At 47.0% G+C, this 27,227-nt stretch overlaps 1 long non-coding RNA gene across 1 annotated transcript in view; it reads left to right on the top strand.

Moving 5' to 3' along the window:
* Positions 1-26,871, top strand: part of LOC115031518 (uncharacterized) — a 38,663-nt gene extending 11,792 nt beyond the window's left edge. Inside the window, exons 2-3 of the long non-coding RNA XR_003837161.2 lie at positions 24,933-25,071; positions 26,708-26,871. This is a non-coding gene — a long non-coding RNA (uncharacterized LOC115031518). The remainder of the gene's footprint in view (positions 1-24,932; positions 25,072-26,707) is intronic.
* Positions 26,872-27,227: the final 356 nt, after the last annotated feature.

The raw sequence follows: 27,227 nt of genomic DNA, 5'->3' as shown, positions 1-27,227 counted from the left end.
TGCTCCTTAGGAGGACTCCAAGAACTTCGTACTGACCCATCTCTTTTGGAGAGGTTCGGTGGCAGACTTCCCCCTTCACACTAGCCAGACTCTGTTGATTCAGTCTTGACCCCTGTCCCGACAGAAGCCTGTGTAACCCAGCCTTACCAAGAATCCCCAGGTCAGAGCCAGCATAATAGTGCATGCCTGTAATCCTCACCCTTGAGAGGCTGAGGTGGGAAGATTGGGGCTAGCCTAAGTTATTCAGTCAGACCTTGCCTCAAAAACAAAACAAAACAAAACAAAACACCCCAAAAACCCAACAACAAAGAAAAACATGCCTCTCTCAGCCCACTCAACTCTGCTTCAGCCATGTAAGTTCCCAGTTCTCTTTGCAGGGTTTAGAGTTAAACCCTATCTCTCCTCCTAGTTCAAGTTCTCTCTTACCATAGTCTTGACTAAACTCCTTTGGTTTAGTATCAGAAAGTTTACATTTTAAAACAAGGTTCACTTATATTTACTCTGAGTGTTTGTCTCTGTGTGTGTCTATGTATCACCTGCATGCCTGGCATCCATAGAGGCCCGAATGCCCTGGAATTGGATAGTTATGAGCTGTCAGGTAGATGCTGAAGACTGAGCCCAGGTCCCCAAGAGCAGCCAGTGCTTCTAACTGTTGAACCATCTTGATAGCCCAGGATATTTACATTTTTAAACAAAGAAGATCTAGAAAGATAAGTTAGCCTTTGGAATGGGCTACTGTTGAGTTCTGTGTCTGTGCCCTGGTTATTCGGTTACAGCTAATGTCGGGTGTGGAACCTTACCATTGAGGGCAAACCACTCCAGAAAGAGGCATGACTGGATGAGCAGTGATGGGCCTCTCTATTTGATTGGATAAGATTTGATGTAAGAGGGCAGAAGAGGCTGAGGGACAGGAGGGATGCTCAATAGTGAATGGTCCAGAAATTGTCTTGTAAATGTCTTCCTTGCTGGAACATCCCTGACCCCACACAGCTCACAGCATGACATCACATGAATGAATGACATTACATGAATGGACATCAACCCAACATCTGCTTAGGTTAGCTGACAAGGAGAACATAACAGAAAGGCCCACTCTCCATAATGGAGAAGAGAAGGCTGGGTGGTGAGGAGGGAAGACCTTGGGCTGTCAGAAGTCTGGGTTTGGATCTTATCTTAGCATTTTTTTTTAATCTTAGGGAAGTTCCTTGAGCTCTCTGAAGCTCACAGCCTCACCTGCAAAATGGAAATCCTGACAGCATCATTATGAATAACTTGTATATGTAAAGGACTTAGTGTGGTACCTGGGGACCTTGCTTCTATATGCATCTTGGCTCACTCGGAGCTCTGACAGACTGCACTTTGTTGTTGAAGTCCTTGTGGCTCCAACTTCATGCTACTCTCAGCCTACCACCTCCCAGTGATCCAGTTACAACTTGTTAGTTACTTCTTGCCCTTGGTCCTTCTGATTCTACTCTGACACTGTTTTAGCTTTTTTGCTGGAGTTTGGGATATAGGTCACTTTTCAGGGGAAACTTCTTCTTGGGAGATGTGTCATGTTATAGCCAAGATGTCTTTTGCCCTAGACGCCTCCCATGATCTTGAGTTATTGCGGCATGCTGAAGGAGGCAACTCACTCTGTAGATAGAAATTGAGGGGGCTTGACGAGGCAAGTGGCGGATGTGTGTCTTCCCTCCTCCTGTGGCCATCAATCATTGGCAGGGAGCACATAGGGCATCGAGAAGGAAATGGCAAATAGGCAGCTTGCATTACTAGAACCACGTGAAGCCCGGTGCCTATGGTAATTGAAAAATATCTAATCTCTGCTGCATCCCTGGAGCATCTTCCCCATTGGATTCCTGTGGCGTCTCCAAATCTTATCAACGCATCTGAGGAGGTGGAAGGGAGGTTCCTGCTGGAGCTGCTTGCACTGTGAGAACTAACAGCAGCTATGGTAGCTTTTTTTGTTTTGTTTTTTTTTTTTTAACTGAGCGGTACTATGTGCCAAGCACTGCAAGAAGCATCAGAGTGTGCAGACCACAGGCACCCAAGCCTGAGATTCAAATCTGCCACTTTTCTGACATGTGATTGGGACTGGCTTGGCTAGCTCCCCTGTGCCTCAGTTTCCTCATTGGTAAAATAGAGCAAATAGTGGTATCTCCCTTCTGGAGCAGGTCTGAGCTTGAGACAAATCTACAGCCCTTGGGAATGCGTCTAGTAGACGCAAGCACAATGTGAGTGTGAGAACACAGAGCCTGTAGCTGCTGCACTTTCTCAGAAGTCAGGCTGTACTCCTGAAGTCCTCCCTGTGGGACAGACTGCTGATAAAGTGTGCCTGGGCCTTGGATACTCTCCATCTCTCTCAGAACTGCAGCTCTGATCTCCTCCCTACTTCTCAATCCCAAGCTAACTTGAATTATAGCTAGTCTTCATCAGTGCTTTTCTGACTTCCAGCTTGTAGACTGGGTTGTGGTAGAGAGCTCACTGCTGCCCTGAGAAAACCTAAAGGAGGCAGACATTCCCTTTGTTTTCAGCATCTTGAGTAGAAATGACTGAATTGAAGGGTCTGAGTCTATTTAGGGCCCTGTGCTGATTACCTACAGCCATGGTGTCATCTCCTAATGCTTTCCTACCTCCAGGCTGCATCATAGATATAACCATGGGCTTATACAGTCATTCTGAAGGTGAATGTCATCTCATCTTATTTTCTATAGACATATATTTTTCTTCTATCCAACAGCAAGCATTGACATCTATTCACCTGTCCATCCATCCATTCATCCACCCACCCATCCACTCATCCATCCACCCAGCTACTCATCCATCCATCCATCTGTCCATCCATCCCTCCATCCATCCATTCACTTCTGTTATATCTGACAATACTGAATACACAGCTCCTGTTTTTTCATTGCAACAGTCCATAATGTGCTCATCTTCATTTAGAATACCTAGGTAGAGTTTCCCTTGAAGCTGCCAAGTGGACACAAGATCAAACTAATATTCGAACCCAGGTGCTCTGCGGTTCTACTGCTATGATTGGTTTTCTACTTATAGAACCCTTTGAACATCTACCATCCAGACTGCCTCCCCTCCCCACCTTGGACAATCCTCTAGTGCCAGATGTCTTCTTGAGTCCCAATTTAGCTCTGGAATTTTCTATCAGAAACTTTCATTAGATCCTACAAGATGATGATGCAGTTCTATAAGACTTCCTGTCCTGCAGGTGACAATTCCAGGTCCTGGCCACCCCATCTTTCCAACTAGCTGGTGTCAGCCAGGGGTTTCCATGACCCCTCTTTGGATTTTATCATATCTTACAATGGCTTACTGATGAACGCTGGAAGAAGTACAGAGCATAAGGGAGCCATGAGGGAGCACAGCTCTATGTTGACACGCAACCCTCTCAGTACCTCTAACCCATGCTCGCCACCCTGGGCTCTCTTCCCTACTGTTGATAGTTTTGATGGAAGTTCCATGTTAGAAACATTAGATAAGCCATTGGCCATTCACTCCATCTCTAGCCATTTCCCCTCCTTAGAGGTTGGAAAGTAATCCCATGATCAGTCCCTCTGGTAGCCAAGCTCATCCCAGAGGCAGCTAGGGTTAAACCAATAGTCATCTCCTAATTAAATAACAAAGTACAAACAACAGTCACCAAAAATAATGATGGCAGCAGACACTCCTTTTACCCCATCACCTAGGAAGTTGCCAGTGTTTTTTTAGATCCTCTTTGCTAGGAACCAAGGACAGGACATACCATAAAAGCCAGAGCTGGCACCCTTATTACCACCTCATGAAAGGAAGACTACTTAATGCCAGAGTTGCATGTCCACTCAGGCATGTGGCCCATGCTTAACAATCATCTTAGGCCAACTGTGCCTTGCCTGGCTACCAGAGAGCAGCTAGTGTCACTGTGCCTGTCCCCATAACCCTAATTCGATTCTAGTCATGTGTGAACGGGAGTTCAGCTCCTGTAGTTTTGTCATAATATTTGTGTCCCCCACAGTGTCTTCCCAGAGCCCAGGAGCTTCTGCGTGCAGAAGGGAGGTCAATATTTACTGGAGCAGAGAAGCATAAAGAGGTCCACAGTGACTCAGCAAACAGAAGCCACTGTGAGAATATAAGAGCCAGGTTCCATCATGGATCCCCAGGGTTCAAGTCTCGGGAGCTGAGGACCTGTTATCAACCAACAGAGATTTACCCTATAGGTATATCACTATGGAGTTCTCTTAAATGACTTCACAAAGCATTTGTCACTATTTGTTACTTTCATGAAGTTGTTCTCTGTGGGAAGCTAGGTTTTCCTGCATGACCAGTCTGGCTTTTGATCGCCATTTTCCTAGGGAGATATTTGGGCAAAATGTTATCATCATTTGTGGCCCTGGAACTTTCTTCTTAGGGCAAGAAACGTATTTATTTCTCTTTGGGGGAGAACAAGGGACAAATGAGCCCAAGTGAGGTTTTGTCAGCTGTGTTAAGGGCCTCGAGGGGATGGCCATAGCTGTGCTTGAGTATCTGAAGCCAGCAGCCGTGGCTCATCCTTCCCCCAGTCCACTCTCCTCCAGCCAGCTGCCCCTAGCCACTCTTCAAGATGCAGCTCACGCTTTTGCTTTGAAGCCTCTGTTTCTTCTCCTATCCTTTCTTCTCTGATTCCCTTCAGCCTCTCTTTTTGTACTGTATTCTTTTTTTTTTTTCTACCTGCAGCAAGGTTTTAGTGAACCACTTGCAGGCTAAGCATGTTAGCTGTGGAGTGTAAATGACAGAAATCCCGGCTCAGCGATCCGGCTTAGCGATCTTCAGAAGGTCACCCTACCTCTCTGAGTGACTCAGCTTCCCTCTTTTTTATGTGGGAAGAACCATTCCTGTTTTGTTCTGGCCTTCATCAGAGGATCAGTGTGAGGCAAAACTGAATGAGGTCCAGGAGAGAGTGACCACGTACTAGAGAGGATGACCAGGAATGGTGGCTTTGGCAGACACACACTGGTCTGTGCTCCCAGGCAGTCTATAAGGTGCTGCCAGGCAGAAACTGCTCAAGGCTGGTTTCTTCCCCCAAGAGCTGATCTTATGCTGAAGGACAGCACTACCCTGTAGCTATTCAATGGGCTTAAGCAGGATTCTGAAGTGTGCCTCTATCTGTCTGCTTTACCAAATGGCATTTAAATACATTTACCTTTTGACTAGTACTTAAACCCAGTGTCGAGAGGGAATGGTCAGTGACTAGCAAAAGGGCTTATTCATGTTTGTCATCCTGGAGAACTTGGCTTCTATAAAAGGCCTGTGTAGTTCCAATCCTCACTCTTCCAACTACTAACCTCCAGTGATGAACTTAAGCCTAGAAGGGGTGTCGTCACCCCTGATCAGCGCTTGTAGAAGCAGCCAGTGAAGGAGAACTAGGGGCAGCTGAGAATGGGAGATGTCAGTCATCAAAATTATCTCCCTTTCACAGCCACTCGAAAGAGCTCCAGCTGCCCCTTCCCCTGGGGGATGACTTTTGCCCTGAACCAGCGTGATGGGCCCAGCTGGGGTAAGAGGGAGCTGTCATCACGGGTCAGGTTACCAGTCTAGTCAGCATGATGTCAGGGTGGCTCATATGAGCCCCCATGCTGCTGAAGGGCACAGATATTGAGGCACAACTGTGCCCAAGGATGGCCCATGCCCTCCTGCAAAGGCCTCTCTTGTCCTGAATTCAAGTAGATAGGAGAGTGCATAGGATGGCGTCCCCTGACTGCCTCTTTCCTGCTCAGTTTTCCTAGGCCAGGAGAACAGTTTGCAGCTCAGGTATGCCAGAATCCCTTTGGCTGGAGGAAACCATGGAGCTTGAGGCCAACAGACTAAGTATTTCAGAGGAGTGAGGCAGAGAATGCCCTGCAAGAGCTCAATGGCATGGAACTTCAGTTGAAACCCAGACATCTCCTTACAAGCAGATCCGCATGCTTTCCAGCCTCAATTAGCTCACCCGATAAAGCAAGGGACTATAGCTGTGATGCCAACTGAGAGCCCCAGAGAGAACCCTGAGAATGGACCAGAGAGAGAAGAGATGAGGATAAGAGAAACCCTACCCCTTTCCTCCTCACTGTGACTAGACAAGTAGCTGAGGCTGTGAGCTGCACTCCAGCATCAGCTGGGATGTCTCTCCTGTGCTTGTGAGTGCTCTTCACTTTGCCTGGGGACTGTGCAGGGCATCTCCCTTTTGATCCAAAGATCTTTAAATTCACGGTCATCATCCTATAGACAAAGCACTGTTGTTTCTGGAGTCATTGAACCCAGTCCTGGCCCTCCATCCAAAGCACACAGGACCTTTGTGTGGCCCCTCCACACTACTGAGCCACTCTTCCTTCTGCCAGGATTCCCATTTGCCATCTGCTGGTCTGTTCACCTTCCCGAGCTGACCTCTGTGGTGGCACTTGTCACATGGCAGTGTGACAATGAGCTTGTCAAGGTTTCAGGCTAAGTCTTAATCATTTTTGTGTTTCTATGGTCACGTCTGGCACACTGTGAGTTCTCCAAGAGGTCTTCACCAAAGAATAAAAGAATGCACAAGCAAACATAAAGGGCATAAGATGCTTATGGCGGTGGCCTTTCCAAAGAGGCTGCTACCAGCTCTGTTAACAGGACAGCAGAGCCCACCCATGGCTTTTAGAAATGTTTGCCTTCTACTGCTATGGTCTCACTTTCTTGGGAGTCCACATAGCAGCCAGCATCATCCCAGATATGTGTCTATCCTTGAGGGCATGAGGAAGTCTTCCTCTGTGACACCCCCAGAGTCTGAGATTGGAGGGTCTGTATGAAGTACAACTTTTGCCATTTTCTTGGCTCTGTCCTTGTCTGACATCCTTATAGAGTCTAAGACCCCAGAGATGCTTTAATGAAGACATCACTGCATCGCCCCCGGAGCCCTGAATAAATGACCCCAGCGTGTGTTCATTCATTCACTCATGCATTCATTCAGCCTGGTTCCCTTCCATTAGGGCCCATAATCACAAAGTGACTGTCTACAACTTTATCACTCTCGTGGCTCCAGTGTCACTCTGAGCAGGCAATTAGATTTTCCCAGAGGCCATATTTGGGGGTCAAGAGGGCAGGCTGATGGAGCATTGACAAGTGCTCAGATGCCGGCTTTAAAATACACAGCAGAATCCTAAAGTAATAGACCGCCACTCCATACACACATGGGTCCCCAATATCCGGTGGCAGCTTTGGCGATATGGCTGCTCTCTTTCTCCCCCCTTAGGCAGAGAACAGCTGGTTAGACCAAAAGGCTCCACAGGAGTCACAGTCCCAAGCATGGCAGTCATACTAATTTGTTCCTGTGTAGAAGAAAAACAAAACAAAAAAACCCCCAAGCTTTCTCCATCCTCCCCGAAGAGTGTTGGATGGATAAAATAAGGCAAAACGGTGGAACAGTGAGGGGATCCAAGCTCCCCTGTACCTCAGCAGGACTGTGAGAAGGTAGAACTGGGTCTAAATGGAAGCCCTTCAACTCCAAGAGTCTGTTTTTCATCCATTTGCTACCCAAGGCTGTGGTATTAGTCCTTTCCCCCTGGTAAGACTGCTAAAGAGAGTTGGATTAAGTCATGTCTGTGAAGATGGAAAGTTTACCAGTCCCTATTGCACACTGGGTGCGGGCACACTTCCTGTTGTGTAAACACAGGACTGTGTTGCAGGGAACCGGCACACTTTGCACAAAGTCCCAGCTAATGCATTGCATGAATGGATTGTCTAGCTTGAGAGTCCAAACTTCTCATTAGTTTCACTAATACTTTTAGATTTAGCTGTGTGGCATCAGGCAGGCCCTTCTCCTCTCTGACATTTAGTGAAACTAGCTGAACTTGAGAACTGGGGCCTGGAGTTTTGCTAATGTCCCTTTGCCACCAACTTCCTGAATCCACCATGGATCCACAAACACATTACAAAGCTCACTTCCTCAAGCTTGAAAGTTCTTGAGAAGGAAAGGGTAGGACCATTTGCAGACTGAAGCTAAGAAAGTGTGGTGGAGGGGCGAGCAGACTGAAACACGGGCCTGAGCATCGGAGCTGAACCTCAGAAGTGGGGAATGGATGCTGTAACACAAAGGCAGTTAGCAGGCTCCTTGGTGGGTTCAGCAGGATGCAATTATAGTTCTTAAGAGAGAGAAAAAAACAGGCTAGCATATGTTTTTGAGCAAACTCAACAGATGCTGGGATCTTGTGTCTGTATTCTTTAGGGAGTGCTCCATGACTGATTTGTCTGCAGCACCTTTGTACAGCACATCGAACAACTCATTGCAAATCAATTCCTAGGGTACCGTTTAATGAAACTTTCATCGGTGATTCAGATTATTAATCTAAAATCCCTTATAAAATGACCACAACTTTATCTCTGCCTGCTCTATGCTGTTGGATAGCTAAGATGGATTGTTCTCTCTGTATTTAAGGCTTAATGCGATTGTCTTCAGAAAGAACCTCTTGCCAGGCCCCACCATGGGAATTGAGGGTCTGATGCTCTGTGGTTTGTTTGTGGCACAATATTCTTTGCAAAGTTTATAAGTTTCTTGAAGATTTTCTTTGAGCTGTGTGATGTAGAGATAGCTTACAGAAGGTTCCCTGCCATCTAATACATACTGATGTAGAGAATCAAGGACAGTTCAGGGCTTTTTTTTTTTTTTTCTACTAAACATTGTCTGTTCTGGAATAGTATCTGGGAATCCAGGTTCTTTTCAGACTATTGAGACACCAGGAAGTAAAAAATAACAAGTCTAACTGTCTTTGGCAGATACCAGGCATCTCCCCTTGCTGGAGCTCCAACTAGTCTGAAAAACTTCCAGGGGAATCTACAGAACCAAGTGGCTTTTATTCCTAAGACCATGAGCAGGCTTCTGGGCTTGTGTCCCTGCACTGGGTACCTCAGAGGCATAAGATTTCCATGATGATGAACAGTTGAGGATTGCAAGAGATAGAAGCAGCAGATGTGTTGGATTTGGGAGGAGCATCAGCCTTCAGGTTGTGTCCACTGGCTCATAACCTTCCATGATTTCATAGCCATCGATCTCCCCTCTCCCCAACTTGTTCTCTGATTGGCCTGCGGCCCACAACCCATAATTGCTCCAAGTCACCTCTTGACCTTCCCCTTGCTGAGCCTGATTAATAACACACTGGACACATTTCCTTGTTGCATCAAAATCCAATTTGGCCCAAACGGGTGAAAGAATGGGTAATGAGGACCACGTAAGATCTTTATGCTGGATAAGTCCTTCCTCCGGCTGGCCTGGGGAGATGGAGGTGGGAGAAAAGGCCATGATGTAACCTTTGTTCAGCAAGTTTCCCTCCAGCTCCACAGCAGAGTCTGATTCTGATGACCTGTAGTCAGTTACCGTGCAGGTGAGAGCGTCACCCAATGCCTGGAGACTAAGCAGTAAGAATCCCATTGTGTGTGGCTTTTCTGGTAGCTGTTTGCCCAGACAAAGGTTTACGCTAAATATTTTGGATCATAATTATGGTGTAAGGTTGGGATATTTAGGAAGGAATAGAGGAGGGAAAAATGGAAGGAAGGGAGGGAGGGAGGGAGGGAGGAAGGAAGGAAGGAAGGAAGGAAGGAAGGAAGGGCAGAAAGGCAAGGAGGAAAAAGATTAGTTGTCTCTTTTCTGTTTATGTCCTAAAATGGCTTGGACATATGCAAAACAAGAACTGGATAGATAAGCTTGGAGTTGCCCAACCACAGAGAACATGGTGCCTATGTTTGGTGGCTCCTTGTTGTACAGAGATTCATTTGTAGTTGCTCCGAGGGTCTGCTTTGCTGGCAGTCCACGGGGTAAGGACACACACACCAGGAGATACAGCTGCTGAGCTTCTGCAACAGTCACCAGGCAGGCCGTCCTTGGAGTCTTGGGAGGACTCTATGATGTCCTGGGAAATGCATGTTTCCTTGGCTGGTTTCTCTGAGTTGCCCTTCACCTCGTACTCACATCATACGAGGTTGAGGATCCTTTAAGACCTTTTAGCACAGGCTCTCACTTTACAGGAAAGAAAACTAGGAGTTTCAGACAGCAAGGGGTTGGATCCACGACACAGAGCAAGTTGGCCTCTGTCATCTTTGCTGTTATTAGAAAATAATTTCAGGAAAAGAGAATTATAGTAACAAACTTCATCAATTATTTATTGTGTACCAGGACCCATGTGATATAGGTTATGCCATGTCATTGACAGAAAAAAACCCAACAGGTTAGCACTGGTTTTTATCTCCATCTCCTCAGGGAGATATTGTAGTTCTGAGATAAAAACTGAGGTGTAGTAAATAATACTAGAAATCCAGGCACAGGGTTTCTTTCCCGCCTTGGACTATTTATGTTCCCGGATGAAAGACACACAGCCTTTATATTTTTAAATATGCCTCAGGCAGCGCAATAGCTGGACAACTGCCTACCCTCCATGCTGTTAGAATCGCCTTTTTTTATCGATAAACCAAGTTATTACTATGTTTCATCTGGGCTGCTCTTAGCTCCAATTGGCCAGCACACATGGCCACATTTTTTTTTATGACTCAGTGAACCCGTGGCGGCTCTCCTTTCTCCTCTCCTGCAAGTTCTTTTTCTATTCCGTGGAGGTTTTTCTCTGCCTCTCCCAAGCCCCCCAAACCTTAACCCCACCTATGTCTCTTCTGCCCAACTATTAGCTGTCAGCTTCTTTATTCACTAATCAGAACTCACCAATCAGGGTCCCAGGGGCTAAGTACAGACTCCAGGTCTTGGGGACCTGCACTTAGCATTACAATAGACAGTAAGAGATAAAACCTTCAAGACTGGGGGAATTCAGCCTTTGAAGTCCCCATATGGAGTTTCTACAATCTCCCAGTTCCAGACTGATTCTGATTCCCCCTCTTTGATTTTCAGATGGGGACACCTGGTGTCCCCAAAGAAGAGCAGTTTGTTCAAGGCCACTGTAATCAAATGATCTTTGAACAATATTATTATTGCTACTGAATTCTAAGCATGAATTACATGGCAGGGGGTGGGCTACATACTTTGCATCACCTTGTTACATTGTTACCATGATACCAGGTGGAGGTAGGCACTACAAGAAGAGGTGGGGAAGGGGGGAGGCGAAGAATAAGTACTCTTCCTCCTCGTCCTTGTCCTCCTCCTCCTCCTCCTCCTTGTCCTCCTCTTCCTCCTCCTCTTCCCTGCTCAGGACTAATTTTTTTTAGAATATTTTTTTATTAGATATTTTCTTTATTTACATTTCAAATGCTATCCTGAAAGTTCCCTATACCCTCCCCCTGCCCTGCTTCCCTACCCACTCACTCCCACTTCTTGGCCCTGGCGTTCCCCTGTACTGAGGCATATAAAGTTTGCAAGACCAAGGGGCCTCTCTTCCCAATGATGGCCGACGAGGTACATATGCAGCTAGAGATACGAGCTCTGGGGGTACTGGTTAGTTCATATTGTTGTTCCACCTATAGGGTTGCAGACCCCTTCAGCTCCTTGGGTACTTTCTCTAGCTCCTCCACTGGGGGCCCTGTGTTCCATCCTATAGCTGACTGTGAGCATCCACTTCTGTATTTGCCAGGCACTGGCATAGCCTCACTCGAGGTCCTGCTCAGGACTTATGATTTGAGCAGAAGCCACCCAGTTCTAAAATTTGATTTGCCTGATTCTGCTTAGAAGATTCAGGCATACATGTTCCCATGTCTTTAATCCTTATACCAGAAGTGTTTCCTGCATTCTTAGATTCTTCCATCACTCCTGGTGCCTTGGTTTCATTGCTGGCATCCCTGTTCCTGCCCCAGCATCTTTGGAAGTAGATGCCTCCCTGGGCTGAAAACTGCTGAATGGGTATTCTTCTGCTTCCTTCCATTAGGTCCCTTTATCCTTCAGGTCTGAGAGCTTTCTCCATTGCTCCCTCCACTTGGCACTAGGAACCCCCATTTGTTGTGAGTTAGATGACCGCTTGGTTTGCACTTTCTTTAGATGGAGCATGGCCTGGTTATTAAGTGGTTGTCAGCAAGGCCTCTTTTCTGGCTAGCTCAGGAGGACAACAGAGCCAGGCTGGGATGCTCCCTCCAGATGCCTGTGGAGGGGAGCACTGAGGCCCCCACACTAAGTCCTTAGCCATCCATGCTTGAGGGGGCACATGCAGAGAGCACTGGCTTCATACAGGCAGGCTCACTCTGGCTTTAAAACTCTGCCCCCTATGCAGGAGACAGGAGAGAAACAGGACCAGAGAGGGTGTAGTGAAAACTATGGCTGGAAAACAGCCATGGAGGCTGGGGAGACAGATTAGTGGGGAAAGTACTTACAACACAAGTGTGAGAAGTAGAACCTACTTAAATGCCAGCCATCACACAGGCAGGCAGAGACAGATCCCTGGGCTCAGCTGGCCAACTAGTCATAATCAGCCTTGGCAAGTTCTGGGCTCAGCAAGTGCCAAGCCTTGGTAAAGTAAAAGCAATCAAGGAAGACCCCCTAATGTCAACTTTGCACACACATATATTGACCCCCACACATGTATGCTCCCACATATGAGAAAACACACACACACACACACACACACACACACACACACACACACACACACTGGCCGAAGGGATCAGGTTCCAAGGATCCAGTCCCCATCAATACAACATGCTGATCCTTCTGAAGCAAATGGCTGTCATGGCTGCAGGGATTTCCCGAAAGAAAGTTAATTTTGATTTTACCCAGTTTTATCCAAGTAGAGGGGATGTTGCTTCTTTCTCTGGCTGGCTATCACTTCTCCTTATTCTAAATCCTTCAGGATTTACTGCTCCCTGAGGGCCCAGATAGCCAAATACTATCCCTCCCTGGGGAAATCTTGGTCTTCCATAGATATATTCACATTGTTTCCTCAGAAACAGACTTCCCTCCATGCAAGTTCACATGCTCACCTCATCTATGCACGTGTTCGTTCACATGCTCCCCGCCATCTCTGTGCATGCTCATATGCCCTCCCTCACTCCTATAGTGACAGTTTCTCCTTTGTGGTCTCTGAGGATGACCTTTTTCATCAATGGCCATCTAGGCTCAGGTCATAGTCCTGCCTTTAGTCTTTGAATGTGATTTTGTCTCTTGGTTTTTTTTTTTGTTGTTGTTGTTTTTTTGTTTTTTTTTTTTTTGTTTTTTGTTTTTTGCCTTATACCTTTCTCAAAGAGTCCCAAATGAGAGATTGTGGGTGTGCCATTCACCCAGATATCCAAACTCATACACTACCTGGATGTCTAAAAGGCCACACCAACCCTCTTGCTGCTCCTTGAGGCTGCCATCTGTTCCCCGTGATGGTCTTTGCCTTCACTTGGGAAGGCTTCTCATGACAGTCGCATTCTTCACCCATGCCTCCTCCTTAGATGTCTGCCATCTGTGTCACCTAAGCCAGCCCCTGTGCAGGACCCTGCCTCCTACATGTAGTCTATCCCTTTATCTTGTTCTTTCTTGTTTTGGGCCACATCCCTTGTCCTGCCTGAGATGACATTGTAGGGTTATGGACATATTTACAATGATTCTACTTCCCGGTGTTACAGACTGGGAAACAGGCAAGTCATAGCAAGAAAACTGGTAAAATGTTGGTAGAACATGTTGGTATTTTCCCTCCTATTATAAAACCTTTCTTCCAGAAATGGCCATTAAACTTGTTTTTCAGGTCTGTCCATATTGAGAAACATGGCTCTGGCCTCAATCAGTCCACACGTGCTGCTCCCTCAGCCTCTCCTGCCTGCTCAGGGATCCATTTGAGGTCTCTGTATCAACTGCTGGGTGCTGTGGCTTGGATGGGCCCGACTACAAGCACAGAAGTACATTAGAGCCTCTTGCCTTTACCCGCACAGGTGTCCAGACCCTGTAAAATTGCCTAATAAAACACTAAACGACCTCCAGAGGTCTCAGCTGAAGAACTCCATGCTGCTATCGCTTGGGACTCTGATAACTTTTTCATTTTCTATCTTCCGGTGCAGGTGTGTGTGTGTGTGTGTGTGTGTGCCATCATTTTATTACTTCTCTTCACAAGATCCTTTTATTAAAAACACAAATATCACTAAAAATATCTTGGTAGGGCAGTAGAAAGGGATTTTGAAAGCGACTAGGCAAAATGATAGACTATCTATAGATGTAGGCTGCAGCTCAGACAAATGACTACAATATCACAAGAGCCTTTTTTCTTCAAGGCAGATTTCATCTTCTCACTTCCAGATGGGTTGGAGCAGCCCGGTGCATGCTGGTTTAAACTGAGCCATGTCACAGGGGGAACGGCAAGGTTAGAGAGACTATTAGAACATGGCTGTGTAGCCCAGGCTAGCTTTGAATTTGTGATCCTCCTGCCTTAGCCTCCTGAGTGTGGGATTATAGGCATTTGCCATTACTCTTAGATAATGAGACTCTTTAAAGAAAAACATCGTATTTAGTATAAATTTGCTAGTTAGCTGTTTCCTCCTCAGAAATTTTCTTTTCTTTTTCTCTTTGAGAATGTGAAATGCCTTTTGTTTGAGAATTTCGTGTGTGTGTGTGTGTGTGTGTGTGTGTGTGTGCTAGAGCTCTGACCAAATCTACCCATCCCCTCTGTATGTAGGCTTAGACTGTTCAAAACCTACTTTAATTAGAGTTTCTTAACATTCCAGACTCCCTTCTAGCCCACCTACCAGAGGTAGGGGAAAAGAAAGGTTGATAGGAAACCGGGGTCGTTGACCTGTTTAGAAGTAGTTCTTTGGGAAGATCCCAATCTTCGTTGTCAGGATAGCAGCAGTGCAGTTGTCAGGATAGCAGCAGTGCAGTCCAAAACATCAAACACAAATCAGTAGCAGCAGTGCAGTCTAATTGGCAAATACCAAACACGAATCAGTAGCAGATGCTCGATCCGGAGGAAAGCACAAGGCTCCACTGAAGTGGCAAGAAGCAGCCAGAAGATGAGAAGTTCTTTGTCAAGTTGCTCTCCATGAAGTTACGACAAGCAGAGATCACAGTGCAATGTTAACCAATGCAAGAGCCTCACCACTCTGTCTGTAGGATCATATTTAGAGTCTTTCTAAACATCACGATTCCTTCCTGTTAAAGCAGGGTTGACATCGGGTTTCTGTGCTTACTTATGTAGCACCATGGCTGAAAAATACACATGATCTACCTCTCCGTATTTGGCAACATACAAAGTACAGTCACATTGACCATCACATTCAATGTCCTGAGAACTCTGAGACAGATACCCTAGACACCTGCAACAGACATCAGAGCTCAAAGGGAGCATGTTACCCAGCCCTTATGAGACTAGGACCAGACAGAGCACTGGCACTTGCACCCAAGTTCCCCCATATCAAACCAGTCCTACACTATGGTATTGTTTCTTAAGGAGACAGGTCTGTTAATTAATTTTACTGGCCATTTATCTACCCATCCACACATCTACTTACCCACCCCATCATCCACTTAAAACTCTCTGTTGAGAATTTACTATATTCCAGACACTGTCTAGAGCTTCTAGTTTGGCAAGGAAGAAAGCAAGTAAGTGGATACTTAGGATGACTTGTGACCAGTGCTGATGTGTCAGCATTCATGGGGCCAGCTAGGAGAGGGAGCACGCTCCCTGTGAGGGTGGCTGGAATGGTCAGGTCTCACCACAGCCTGGTACCTTGGCACCAGTTTCTCTTTCTCTTGGTCTTTGCCTATGATATCCACTACTCACCTCCACCCTGTCTCCATTTCTGTACTTTTGTCTCTCAGAGTGATACAGAGTCCTCCTCAGCTCCCTCAGAGCCTTGGTCTGTAACATTGTTGCCCCTGCTACTGGGCTTGGGTGTTTGCAAACCTGATTCATCTCTGAGCCATGGGTTCCTTGGGAGAGGCATTGTAGCACATAGCACCAAGGGTGGTATAATGCAGGCAAATGGATGAAGGTTCGTGGACTTGGCTGGATCTAGAATAGTCAGAGTTAAATGCTTTCTTGTCTGCTAGCCAGATTTTGCTTGCAAAGGTAAAAGAGCATGCTAAAAGGTCAGGACATGCCCCCTGCTTCCCATGTCAACAGTTCTGCCCGCCCACCAAGGTTCCCCGAATTTTATTTCATTTCTTCTTCCTCTTCATCTTTCTTTCCTCATCTCCCTCCTTCTTTATCTTCTTGCTTTTCTTTTGCTTTTTTTTTACAAGCAGAAGGGGCCTGAGTGCTGATGTAGAGAAACGAGAGCTGGGGTGGACTGGCCCCACTCCACTTAAGAGTGATGGGGAGTGCTTGACAGTTTATTTGGGTCTCAGCCTTTTGAATGGATTAAGGAGAGAGGCAAGGCTCGGAGACCCTGGCAGGTGGAAGATCAGAGCAGGTAGCTTTTGACAAGGTGGAGCTGTCTGGGGCTTGAGCAAACAGCTCCTCTCTGGAGAGAGGATTCAGGCTTCACTGAGCATGTATGAGACAAGCTCCACGAGATGCGGGCCTGGAAGTGATCACATCTTTGCTGGGACCGCAAACACATCTTCCCTGGTGGCTCAGCAGCACAGCCCCTCCTCCTCATGCCCGCTTATTTTTTGCTATCCAAGTTGCAGTGAACTCTTTCTGACCAACAGAAAACAGAGGCTTTGGGGAGTGAGGTGCCTACCTCGTTCTCATTACTAGTCCTTCCTCACTGCATTCCTGAAACTGCTTAGGGCTCTTTGTTTCCTCAGCTCTGAATCTATTCCTTGGCAATGTGTCCCAAGCTAAATGGAACCATCCCAATGCATTCTCTCATTCTGCTGCTCACCAAAGCCCCATGTGAGGCACCTTATCAGTTCCCTAGCAGACTCAAGGAGGCTGCACCCTGTGCACGCCCTGGATCACTGATAGGCGTGCTGGCAGGATCATTTTAATGAAACCCAGAGCCTCCACTTTTCGCAATCATAGGACTATTGATCAAGTTCTCATTGGGATGGCTTTGGGATGGCAGGTGAGGAGCCGAGTTCAGGTGTGAAATAGCACTCTGAAGAGACACCCCTTCTAAGGTCTTTTGATAAGTGCCTTGAATGTCCAGCAGAGGACAGGTATAAATCCAAAAAAAGGCAATGATTGTACCCACCCCAGGTGCTGCTAAAGGAGCCTGACTTCCCAGATACCCAGGTCCAGAAGGCAGCTGTTTGCCAGACTCTAGGCTCCTGGAGGGCAGAGGCTCAGTTGTATTCATTCAGTTTTCCCAATCCTAGGTTCAGTGCCAGGCCTTCGGAGAGAGCCACAGCCCTGACTTCTAGCCATGGTCTTGCCCCTTATTTGCTGTGTGGTCTTGGGAAGACTAATCAGCCTCTCTCTGCTTCCTCTGTAGTGACAGTTGGAGGACTGTGCAGCTGTGCAGGCAGCACCCGAGAGGAGTGGGAGGAGTAGAAGAGGCTGAGTTACATGGACTCTATAGGCAGCTGCGGGTGAGAGGGCCAGCGGTCCCCAGCCGAATCGGATCAGAAAGCAAGAACACTGACCCTGGTGTTTTTGTGTGTGGAGCCACCCAGGAAACAGATACTGTGAAAAAGCCAAGGACACCAGAGAGGTTTTGTTTTGTTTTGTTCTGTTTTTTGAGTTAAGGTCTTGTGTAGCCCAGGCTAGCCTTGAGTTTGCTAGTAATTGAAAAGGCCTGTGAGCTTATGATCCTCCTGCCTCAGGAGTGTGTCACCATAGCTGGCTGAGAGTTTTAAAGAACAGGTGTGGGGAAGATCCTTCTGGAGAATGTGCCACAGAATAATGTCAGCGGTGAGAAAAAATAAAATAAAAAAATAAAAACAAAAAAACCTCCCAGGTGAAATTTAAAAATAAGTCAGGCCAGTCCTCTACACCCACCCACTAGAAAGGGTCCATCGTCTCTATCTTTTCCCCATCTCCTAGCTGCATTCTGAAGCAGGCTCCTGAATGGCCACTTTGGAGACAGGGCCAGTCTGGGGAGGGTGAGAGGGTCCCCGATACTTTCCAGGCTGACCACTTCAGTTACCCCGACTCTTTCCTCCAAGGCATTACTTTGAGCATCTCTGTCTCTGGGGAGCTAGAGAATCAATCCTGTGACAACCTCTCAGAAGGTCTTTCTCAGGCTTTCTGTTTTACCCAGCTGTTCCTCTGAGACCCACTGGGAATCTAGCCCACATCCCGCTTATGCCTTCTATGGCTGTGTGCAGAGCCTAGCCATACCACACCCGCATAGCTGTTGACTGTGCTTCCACATTATTTCCTTGTCCACCAGCACTGAGCATCTATCTAATACCCCCCTTCCCCCCCTGCCGGGTCACTAATAAGCTATCCCCCAAGTAGACTGAAGAAAGATTGCCAGTAGCTTTCATGTCTACACTTAATAAAGTTATATAATTAACATTGTGTATTACTTTCTAGGATCCTTTAGAAAGAAAAAAGTATCCATTTTTTCTAAACATTTCCACTCCGTACAGTTTCTGTGCTGTTTGCAGTTAGCCATGTGAATGAAATCTTTTATGCAAATGAATAACAACAGGCACCTTCTCATCATGCTGGCAACATCTGAGATTTGAACACAGCATGGCGAGGTGGATATCTGTCAAGCTCGTGGGGTGGGTTTCTCTCTGTATTGGATTTCCATAGGCTACAGCTGATCTTTGTGGACGTACGTGCCTGTTTGTGTCCTGAAGATCTGGAAGGTACTGGCTAGGAGAAGTCACTGGTCCGGGAACTTCACAGCATGCCAGAGCTAGCTCTGGATTCTCCATGTCCTGTAATCTCATGGCTGCCAGAGAGTGTGTGCTTCTGAGTAGCCTACCATGAGAGGAGGAGTATGCAGAAAGGCAAATCTTCCATTTTGGGGGAGCCCAAAGCAGGAGAGCAGGGTGCAGCAAGACATTCAATTACCTGGCAAAGCCCTGGTGTCCAGGGCACTCTGAGGCATTATGAGTCCTATGACAGTGTGCTCACGGGAGAACATGGACTCAGGGTGGTGGAAGCAGGGGCTAAGTACTCTGCATACATTATACATACAAACTCAGTCTTCTACTGACTCTCCCCATCTTTGTGCAATGTTCGGTGTCTTTAGCATGACAAAGTCCTATAGGGTGGTCATTCTTCCCTCCTTGCCCAGGACCAAGAGGGTTCTGGGGACACAAGACTCTCACTGCTGAGATTGGGGAGGTCTGTGTAGACATGGGACTCTCACTGCTGAGATTGGGGAGGTCTGTGTAGATATGGGACTCTCATTGCTGAGATTTGGGGAGGTCTGTGTAGACACAGGACTCTCATTGCTGAGATTGGGGAGGTCTGTGTAGACACGGGACTCTCATTGCTGAGATTGGGGAGGTGTGTAGACATGGGACTCTCATTGCTGAGATTGGGGAGGTCTGTGTAGGCATTGGACTCTCACTGCAGAGACTGGGGAGGTCTGTATAGATCCGGGACTCTCACTGATGAGATTGGGGAGGTCTGTGTAGACATGGGATTCTCACTGCTGAGATTGGGGAGGTCTGTGTAGACACAGGACTCTCATTGCTGAGATTGGGGAGGTCTGTGTAGACATGGGACTCTCATTGCTGAGATTGGGGAGGTCTGCGTATACTGGCCTCAGCTGTTCAGCTCAGGTCAGTGACATGGCCCAACACTCTGCAGCCCATCTCCTGCTTCCCACCTTGAACAATACCTCTAGTGACTCATGGTGGTGGCAGAAAGTCCCCGCTATCACTCACCCCTCTGTTCTCTGTGGTCTAGAAGCCCACCCTGATTCCTGGTTGTTATGGCTGAATCCCTGCATTCCTTAAGGTTCATCAAAGCCTCACCTATCCCAGGAAGTCATTGCTCACTTCCTAGTAGGGCAGCATCTCTCCTTTGTGCTTAACCATTGTGCTTACCCGTCCCCTCGTGGGTCAGTGATTACTATACACTCCCCGCCCCCCTCCTCCCAACCTGTTTCTGGGTCTGTCTTGTTTCTTTCTCCCACTGGACGGGAAGCGTTGTGAAGGCAGACGCGTGTTTTTTTCACACTTTGCTTTCCCAGAACAGTGGATAGATAATGCCATGCACTCAACATTTACAGATTTAATTATATAAATATTTCAGTTAGTGAGCAGATGGAAGTGCAGATGAGAAACTACAGGAGGGGTGCTGGTGGCTCTGAAAACTCGTGTGTGCCTATGGTTGAAAGGCCAGAATGGAGTGTAGTTCTTGAGATTGGGAGACCAGAGGTCTTTCCTGAGACAAGGCAGGGAGAGTCACTTCTCCATGCTCTGAAATGCCCTGTTCAGGGATGGTGGGGTTGGAAGTGAGAAAAACATAAAGGGAGAGGAATTAGCAGGCCAAGGCTTGGTAGACACTGGAGTCTGAGGATGTGGGGTCAGGAGAGGTGTGGACCACACGAACCATTCTGGGAGCGGGGAAAGAACCAATTATAACATGAAGGTAAGGTATCCTGTTGGCTTTGGTGCCAAGAGACACTTGGAACTCAGTCATTCAAATAAGGGCTAGAACTGGGGAAAGGAAGGCAGAGGATGCAAAAAGGTGACCAGGACCCAGAACTCAGGAGGCACTTTTCAGAGATGCCCTTCCTGGGTTGCTCAGGGCAGGACAGGATGGGACAGCAATAGGTAAGACCTAAAGATATAAGGTCCTTGTGGGCAATGCATGTGGGTCAGAACTACCTGAGCCCTAGGAGGGGCACAGCTGGAAAGAGAAGTACCCGGGCCATCTTCCCAGGGCCACCTTATGCGGCCTCTGTGGACGGGACTCTCCTGAAAGGCAGCTGGGAAAGGCAGTGCCTTTTGATCTGTTCTGAATGGAGCCTGAGGGGGAAGGGCATGGTGACCTCGGGAGTGAGTAATGTGCATGCAACGCCATGTCCCGCTCACAATGGATAGGGGGTGGGTGTGCATGGGAGACCCCGCAGCTCATAGAACTCCTTCTCTCTTGGTCCACACCGAATGAGAGGCTGGGATTGTCACAGTGACCTTCGGTGGCGGTAGCCCAGGGTGAGGCTGACCTTGATGAATTGAACGCTGGGGGAAGCTAGCAGCTCAGCTGCTCCAAGCAGCCCCCCTCCAGCCAGATGCTTGGCTTTCGTTAACAACAGCCTTTTGGATAGAATGATCTCTCGCTTTTCATGGGGGCAGAAACTGGCCTCAGGAAGCCAAATGGCTTCAAAGCAGTGAGCACAATGCCCTGGCCCAGCATTCCGAAAACAGCAGTTGAAGCAGACCAGGTAGAAAGCCAGCTGTGACACGGCTGCCACAATCAGCTTTATTTTACAAAAGAGGGAATTAAAGCAGATATATTATAAGTCGCTTGCCCACAGTCACATAACTGGCAAGCAGCAGTGACAGCAGTGCATTAAGGTAGTTTGACACTTGTATTTGAGCGCCTAACTATTCACCATGCCACCTCATGAATGGTGAACACTCAGCTGCAGTTAGTGGTGCTGAGTACAGGAGGCTGGCCCTGAGGTACCTGGGTTGGGTCTTTATATTAAGCTCAGAGATGGTTCGTGGATCTATCCAGTTACCCAAGGCTTAGAAAGCCCTTTTATCTTCTAACCTGTCATAGACAGTGCTACATTGGCCACCCAGGCTGTTCCTTGGGCTCCCAGCACCTTATACTTCCCTATCTCCTGTGTATCCAGTTCAGTGGCAGTGATGCATTCCAGCCAATGGACTTTGGGTTAAAGAAAAACCTGAATGAAAGAAAGAGAGAGAGAGAGAGAGAGAGAGAGAGAGAGAGAGAGAGAGAGAGAGAGAGAGAGAGAGAGGAAAGAGAAGAGAAGAGAAGAGAAGAGAAGAGAAGAGAAGAGAAGAGAAGAGAAGAGAAGAGAAGAGAAGAGAAGAGAAAAGGAAAGAAACCTGGCTTGCCCTAAATACTACCAAAATCACTCTCCCATCCAACATTCTATAGCCTCAAGTAGAGTCATAAAATGGAGAGCCTGGGTACCTGGGTGACTTCATGGAACTAAGCCTCCTGCTCCACTCCAGCATCAGATCATGATGTGAACAAAAAAGTCACAGCAACCAGCACCCGACCCTGGTCCTAGCAATGCAAACTCTAATTTGCCCAGACCTTGCTAAACCCAGGACCTCTTCTGTGGGATTCACATAGCACCAACAAGGCCTTGTGTTGGGAAAGAAGCCAGTGCAGCCCATGTCCCTTATACAGCACTGATGCTGACTAATACTGATCATCAAGTTGAGAGAACCTAGAATCACCTAGAAAATCAAAGCCTTGCCATACCTAAGGGAGTTAACTGAAATGGGCAGGCCCACCCTGAATGTAGACAGTGCCAGCTGCTAGGTTAGGGTCCCAGACTGAGTACAGAGGAGAGCTGAGCCCCAGCGCTCATGTCTCCTCTGCCTCCTGACTGTGGGCGAACCGTGACCAGCTGCCTCAAGCTCCTGCTGCCTTGCTTCTCAGCCACAGTGGACTGTGCCCCATCCTGTGAACCCAAACAAACCCTTATACAGCCTTTGTTAATTAAAAGTAATAATGCAGTGCCTCTGAGTCTACAAATGTGGAGGTCATCTCATTGATTTTAGAGGTGCTAAAAGTGGAACCCCGGACCTCCTCCAGCCTGGGAGGCAAGGGCTTCACCACAGAGTCACACCCCAGCTCAGTGTGAGCTTTCGATGCAAAAGCAGTTCTGCCTACTGTGTGAGCCCTAACAACTGTGCTTCTTCTGACACAGCTACTCCACTTCCAGTTTATTGGAAGAACTTTTCCTTGGACAACCAGAGACCATATGTTTATGTTGATAGGTTTATCCTATGGATGCATTTCAGTGAAAAATGGAAAACAAGCTAAAAGTTCAGCAACTCAAATTGGTTAAATAAACCGTGGTGCCGCTATCCAATTAAGAAGCAGCCAGCTTAGCTGTCTCTTGTGAGACAATGCGGGGCCTAGCAAACACAGAAGTGGATGCTCACAGTCAGCTATTGGATGGATCACAGGGCCCCCAATGGAGGAGCTAGAGAAAGTACCCAAGGAGCTAAAGGGATCTGCAACCCTATAGGTGGAACAACATTATGAACTAACCAGTACCCCAGAGCTCTTGACTCTAGCTGCATATGTATCAAAAGATGGCCTAGTCAGCCATCACTGGAAAGAGAGGCCCATTGGACTTGCAAACTTTATATGCCCCAGTACAGGGGAACGCCAGGGCCAAAAAGTGGGAGTGGGTGGGTAGGGGAGTGGGGGGGGGAGTGTATTGGGGACTTTTTGGATAGCATTGGAAATGTAAATGAGGAAAATACCTAATTAAAAAAAAAAAGGAAAAAAAAAAAAAAAGGAAGCAGCCAGCCGTCTAACATTAGCTAACAGAAAACCTCACAATGATATAAAAGAGGCACACACACACACACACACACACACACAGAGACAGAGACAGAGACAGAGACAGAGACAGAGAGACAGACAGACAGAGACAGAGAGACAGAGTTATAAAATTATGAATTCCCCTTAATCCATTTTAAAACAAAAATAGAAATATAATATTAAAGTGTTTGTCTCTAAGGAGTGGGCTTCTTCCATATCTGTAATTTCTGATTTCTAAAATGCAGGCATTGCTTTGGATAAAAGAATAACCTAGTTCATAGAACTATATGTTTTGACCTTTTCTGCCTTCATTAGACACGGCACTGAGCATCTTCCTTCACCTGTGTTGTGTGACAGTTGACTCAGGCAGCATGAACGACAAAGACTCAATGGCTCCAGGCATTTGTGGCACTCTCTAGCAGAGGACTGGCTGTGGTCATCAGTGGTTCCACTGAGTGTTGCTTGTTCAGTGTTTAAGATCATGGGTATTGGATGCTCAAGTTAGTGCCTGTTAGTGTTGTGGGTGTAACCTGCGTGGACCCATGCGCATGGGGACTTTCCTCTCCTCCACATCAGGTTCTACGTCTACTGTGAATTCCTTCTGGATGGGGCCTCGTGCAATAAGACACTGTCTAGATGCCTGGTGGATGTGAGCTACTCTAGACTAGCTGAGGACCACGAGAAGAAAACTGGAAACTCTCAGCCTTGATCTAAAGTAGCATCCTATGCTGAAGTGTTGGGTGGAACCATCTCAGACGCAGGGACCATGGTCTCTCTGACTCCGGGCTGGGGTTTTTGATAGGTGAGCCTGAATCTGTCTTCAAGCTTGCCAAAAAGACACTTTTGAGAGAATCAGTGAGTCACAGTCTAGGAGAGGATATCTACAGTGTACACATATGGCAAAGTATTCAAATCCAGACTATGTCAAGACTTCCTACTCATCCAAGTGGAACAGAAAGGGATCTTCTCGCTCAAGCAGAGCCTGCATGGGGGTAATGTGTGAGCTTTGAGGAAGCTGCCCAGGCTCTGAAACTGTCTGGCCAGCCTGGAAGGGGTGGTAGGGGGTCAAGCTTTGGGTCCAGAGCATCTCTGAGACAATAAGGACAAGACAGAGGCCTTTCTCATCTGCACGCCCAGTTCAGTATAATAACTGTGAAGTGATTGATTTTCTCTAAATCTTCCTCTTTACTGTAATTTGATTTAAATGGCGTTCCTTAATTTTCAAGCCTAATTTAAGAGTTCTATTTATAGAAAGAAAAAAAAAGCTCAGTGGAGAGGAAATCTCTGCACTCAGTTCCTTTCCATGAACTCTGGGTGTCTGGGTTTCTAGCCGCTGACTTCCTCATGTGTCTCCAGCTTGGGGGTGCACAGCCCTGGAGCTCTGTAGAAATGCAGGGTTCCATTTTTCTAAACTTCCTGTAAGACCATGTCACAGAAAGATTCTAGTAGAAGATGGGTGTAGATTAGGGGTGGAGGGGAAGTGTGGGAGGGCAGAGGGTGTCAATAATGGGTTTGAGGGGGGCGACTTGGAGAATTATGTGTAATGACAGACTAGCTTGTCAGGTGCTTACATGGAAATATTAGTGGGGGAGTATGAGATTGTATCCCATCCTAGATATCATTCTTAAAATTCACAGTAGTCATTTGTGAAATGCCTACTATGTGCCATAGACATTCCATACATTTGGATTTTTTTTTTTTTTTTTTTTACAATTCCTTCAGGAACCTGACAAGGTGGGCAGCACTATTCCCTTTTACAGGCGAGGACACAGAGGGTGTCTAACCCAAGCCCAAGGTCATAAAAGCTAACATTGGAATCTGTTCATCCAGGAACTTCTGTGAACAAACAGACAAACAGAAGGTGAGCAGAGACTGGCCTGCTATGCATGCAGACTGGAAGCAGTCAGTCTGCCAGACAGTCAATTAGAGCAACGTTTGATAAATAGTTCCGATGCCCAAGGCAGGGCTCTGAGCTCTGGGAGGTAGAGGTTGCTATGGTAGGATCTGCAGATGTAGGGCGCTAGGCAACAAGCCCAGTGCTTGCTCCTAGTCTTCTAGGCTGAGTATCTCCTCTGAGTCCCAGGGTCCTCACATCAAAGATGCGTCTCTCAAAATGGGCACATGAACTACACGCTGCATCTGAGTGGCACAGTGTAGCACCCAGTGACCATTCAAGATGGTTTCAGATACCCTGTGTGTTTTGTATGTCCATATGAAATTTAATATTACTTGTTCCAATCCGTGTGAAGAATTGTGTTGGAAGTTTTGATAAAGAGTGCACTGAATCTGGAGATGGCTCCTGGTAGGGTGGCCATTTTCATGGTACTAGTCCTAACCCGAGAGCGTGGGAGATCTTTTCCAATGTCTTTCTCCAAGAGCTTAAAGTTTTCATTGTTCCAGTCTTTCACTTCTTTTGTTAGATTTATTCTAAGATATTTAAATGTTTTCAAGGCCATTGTGTGATAGTCCCTACATTTCACAGGATTTGCTGTGACTGGGGCCTTTGTTCACTAGGACTCTTTAGGTTCTGCCTCCTTTCAGGCCCCTCTGCCATTCTGAGCCAACACTGCTGCATCTCTGGTCTCAGCTCTCCACTGTGACTGCCCCCTCAGAAGACACCCCCCCCCCCGTGTCACCTACTAGAGCTGCAATGGTGGCCTCTCTCTTGTCCTGCATCACTGTTCACCTTTCCCTGGTGTTTCTCCTCTGTCATCCTCACAGATGCCCTCATCCCCATATTTGAGCGTATCCTTCTGTGAATCCAGATAATCCCCAAGTCTCAAAGAGGTCAGCTGTTTTAAACCTTATTGCTGATGTCAGGAGCAGTCCTTTCAGGGCTAGCAAGATGGCTCAATGGGTAAGGGTGCTTGCCTCCAACCCTGACCATCAGAGTTCAACCCCCCCCCCAAAAAAAAACACAGTGGAGAAAAAGAACTGACCCCCAAAAATTGTCCTTTGACTTCCACACTTGTGTGCCCACACATTAAATACAATAAATGAATGGATTTTGTTTGTTGTTTGTTTGTTTGCTTTTAGAATTAATGCTCTAAGGCTCTTCAGGCTGAGGCAGGAGGATTATGAGCTAGAGGCCAGCCTGAACTACACAGGGAGATTCTGCATCAAAAAAAAACCAAAGAGAAGGGTTATTGTTTATGTTGTTGTTGTTTTATGGTTCATTTTATATCCCAGACATTAACCCCTTGCCTGAAGTATAGCTAGCAAAGATTTTTCTCCCACTCTGTAGCCTGCATTTAAAACAAAGAACCTTGCATCTGGGCCCCTGGGATGGGCAAAGCATTCACTGTGGATGTAAAGCAACAGAAGCAGAAACAGTGGGATGCGATTATGGATTTGGGTGTTGTAAATGGACATTTTACACCTATCTGTGGGTGGCAGGGCAGAGGGAAGGGGAGGCAGAAGGTGTGGGGGATTCTAGTCTGTGTTTCGTAACAAACTTTAGAGTTAAATCTCAACTCTCCATGACTTCTCTTTTTCAGTTTTGCTTCCCTCAGTGCTTCTAGGATACCACGTGGCAAGCCTGGAGCCCAGTGCTATGTAGGCAGATGATGCTGTTGTTGCTTCTGGTGTTCCCACCATTCTCCATGGTTCTCCATCCCCAGATGGTCTGTCTCCTGCTATGAGTTTATTTTAATGTTGCTCTCCTTGAGAACATGATATTTAAATGAAGCTAAAAATAAGTAATGGGCACAGATAATCACGAAGGCAGGAATATATTAAACTCTTGATTGGAATGTCAGGGGGTGGAGTTTGCTTTAGTGTTTCCTAACTTGGGGTTAGACCACTGGTCTGCACATAAACCTGTGCTTCTGAGGTGCCAGATGAGGCTGGGAAGGTAGTGTGGGATGGTGGGCATGAGCATAACCTTGCCAGCTGGGTTTGAGTCTTAGGTGGTACCTCTGTAAGCCGTGAGAAAGGTCACTTGGTCTTCTTAGAGACCATCGAAGGCCCAGCATTCTCATCTGAAAAGTGGTAACCTGTGTAATGAACCCACCCAGA

This window comes from Mus caroli, unplaced genomic scaffold, assembly GCF_978045245.1.
Source record: "Mus caroli unplaced genomic scaffold, Mus_caroli_1 scaffold_8, whole genome shotgun sequence".
Classification (NCBI taxonomy): Eukaryota; Metazoa; Chordata; class Mammalia; order Rodentia; family Muridae; genus Mus; species Mus caroli.
Note: the sequence above shows the minus strand (reverse complement) of the source record. Positions and strands in the feature narration are given on the sequence as shown.